We start from the raw sequence: 3,493 nt of genomic DNA on the forward strand, positions 1-3,493 counted from the left end.
AAGTAACATCACTGCGTGTGCAAACAGTGGAAAAATCAATAAATCTTAGCTTTACTGCTGTTTGTGTGTGTGTGTGTGTGTGTGTGTGTGTGTGTGTGTGTGTGTGTGTGTGTGTGTTTGTGCCACAGTGTCTGCAATGCAAGATAGACGACAGAGAAGTAAACTCGCAGCGTGTGCAAACAGTGGAAACTCAATAAATTATAGCTTTACTGTTGTTTGTGTGTTTGTGTGTGCATGCATGTGCACGCGTGCGTGTATGTGCAAGTGTGTGCATGTGTGTGCGCGTGCATCCATGCATGCATGTGTTTGTTTGTGTGCGTGTGTGTGTATGTGTGTCTCATCTTATAAGACTTAAGTGGCTGGGGACAAACAGTGTGAAGTAGGACATAAGGTCAACCCCTCACACACTCTTTTGTCTACCAAGAGATTCCCCTTCACCAGTCCGGTTGTCGTGGAAACGGGGTCAGACGGTGACACCGTGCAGACAGATACGGAAAGCGTGGCCTGTCGAGGTGTGCGTTTGTTCTCTGTGAACAATGAGCCGGAGAGTCAGGGGAGGGAGAATATGAGACCAAGAGCAGATGAAGAAGAAGAACGGTGGACCGAGTAACGGGGGGGGGGGGGGGGGGCAGAATATGAATCATAACGGCTGGCACTGGAGCCGTCCACCCCCTTCCGCCCCACACCCCAGGGAGAACAACAAGCAGAAAACTCAAACAAAGCAAGACGGGAGGGGGGCGAGGGGGGGGGGGTGATTACAAATAAAGTGATGAATAATATTATTTGCGGGGTTTTGAGCCGCTGCTGCGTCAGGGCTTCTGCAGAAGTGGCGTTCGTCTGATGGATAACCGGGGGGGGGGGGGCTTCTCTGAGAGCTATCCCCCCCCATTAGAGTTATCCGTGTAAAATTGAACTCGTTCCTCACGCAGAATATCGAAGTCATTTGTAAGGCTAATATCTTTTTTCGCCGACACAATCTCTCGTCATTACACCGGCTTCTATTTAAAGTGTGTGTGTGTGTGTGTGGGACGGGGCGGGGCGGGGCGGGTGGGGGGTGGGGGGGGGATAATAGCCACGATGTCTGAGTCCTATTAGAGCTCGCCGTGTGCTCCCGCGCACCGGTGATAACAAAGAGAAATGGCAGCCGGGCCCGGCCGGTGAGCGACACGTGAGGCCGGATGAAAATATCAACCAGAATTTCATTATTTCCCCAAATCCAGAGACGGCCGACCAATTACTGCACTACCCGTCTCCTCCTCACCGGCTTTCGGATAAAGGGGACCCCCAATTTGGTGTGAGTCTGTGTGTGTGTGTGTGTGTGTGTGTGTGTGTGTGCGCCCGTCCACCCTGGCCGAGATTGAACCTCGTCAGCGTGTCGCTTTAGGGACAAAGATGAGAAAAGATGTTAATATTTAATGTTTCGGGGCGGCGGCGGGGGGGGGCTGAATCTGGCTGGACCCCCTCTCTCTACTCCTCCTCGTCTCTCTCTCTCTCTCTCTCTCCCTTCCTTTCTCTCTTGCCCCAGGCATTCCAATTAACGCTCCTCCCCTCTTTCCCCATTCTCTATTCCCTCCATCCTTGAGAAATGGAGGGCTCGCTGGGAGGCGGTGTCAGATAGTACGGGTACACAGCGAGGTCGGAGGGGAAATAGATGGAGTAAACAAAAAAAAAAGAACAGGATGAGAATGAGAACGGCGGGGCAGGGCAGAGGAAGAAAAGAAAAATCTGGACGCATACACATAAATGAGAGGGGAAGAGGAGGAACTCAGAAGGAGGTGGCGATGGGGGGGAATGATGGAGGAGAGGGGAGTGGAGCAGGGGCGGAGCTAGAGGAGGAGAGGGCCCCTTGTGTGTCTATCCGATTGCCAGCAGAAAGAGGTGACCGATGGGGGGAATGATGGAGGAGAGGGGAGTGGAGCAGGGGCGGAGCTAGAGGAGGAGAGGGCCCCTTGTGTGTCTATCCAATTGCCAGCTGTCTCCCTCTCTATTTACCAGAGTAAATGACTTGCCCTAACGGGGCAGAACGATATGCATTGTTTGGCTGAGCTAATCTGCCCGCATATGCTGTCGCTAATGTTGCCGCTGCCAATAATGGGTTTTCCTAATGAAGGGCATTTATTATGAAAGAACGCAGGTGAGAGACACGGGGTGGACAAAAAAAAGATGGATGGATGACGGATGGCTGGATTGACAGAAGAGAAAGAACGGACGAATGACGAGGTTCAAAATAGTTCTCCCTCAGCTTCGGTGGATTTGGCATCATCTGGCGGTTTTGGGATTAAGGGGTCAAGTATAGGAGTAGCACCTTTCCTAGATAGCCTTTCGTGGCGCCCTAGACTGGTCTCCATACACCCCAGCATCATGTGAAGCATAAAATATAGCCTGCCCGTGATGAGTGACCGTCCGTGCATGGTGAAGAGCCGCACCTTCCTCGCGCTAATCCCGTTAGCGGTGTCAGGAGACAAGAGCAGAACACGGCGGATCTAGAGGAGTAAACCTCGAGAATAAATCCTGCTACTCCTGTGGGTAGCAGCGGTCCTAGGTGCATTCATTGATAGACTGATGTTATGGACCGGGGGGGGGGGGGGCATCGTGGCTTTGCAGGTGAGCATTGTGACGACGGAAAGGCACAAAAATCTCCAGTTAGCGGAGAACCGTAGAACCGCATGCGGAGTAGCGCCCCGTGCTTTAAACAAACATGCGCAGCCGAAACCCTATTAGGGTGGCTGTCGTGACAGAGGAAGCTGCAGAGGACAGGAAGAGATGGAAACGGATGATCCGCTGTGGCGCCCCCTAACGGGAGCAACCGAAAGTAGTAGTAGTTTGTTATATGTAGAATTTAAAAATTTCAATTAAAAAAAATAATATGCCAATTCCTTGAATGGCTGTTGCTACAAAAATGCCAGCAGGAAATGGTATTTTCTGTTATTTGAAAAAAATTACAGATTACACCCTTAACATACGACGGTATAGCCATCCATCCATTATCTGAACCGCTCGTGTTCTCAGGGTCGCGGGGATGCTGGAGCCAATCCCAGCAGTCATATATTATATGTATGTATATATATATGTAGTTTTGGGGGTTTTTTTTGTCAAATCCTTGCAAGTAGCAGTGGGGAAAGGGAGCAATTACAGTCCAACGAATTATATTTGAGAGGGATTTTACATCTGTTTACATTGTGAGAACGTGTTTAAACTGTGCTCCTCAGTGAAGGGACTTGTTTGCAGAGAGGAGCATAAGATGCCAAAGAGTTGAGGATAATTCTGTTCATAAATTGTGTACTGACGGATTTTCTCACGCCGCTGTTGTTTAAAAAAAATTCATTTTAAACAAAGGGTAGATTGGTGAGAACGTTAGTGAGTTCCTGCTTCCTGTGTGGGAAGACGGCAGTGCGAATTCACATTTGGAGCCGCCTCACCAAGTACAGGTGAAGATGGCAGCACGATTTCACATTTGCGGCGGCCTCGCCCAGTACCGTCCATGCAGTGTCTT

Source organism: Lampris incognitus, unplaced genomic scaffold (assembly GCF_029633865.1).
Source record: "Lampris incognitus isolate fLamInc1 unplaced genomic scaffold, fLamInc1.hap2 scaffold_270, whole genome shotgun sequence".
Lineage (NCBI taxonomy): Eukaryota > Metazoa > Chordata > Actinopteri > Lampriformes > Lampridae > Lampris > Lampris incognitus.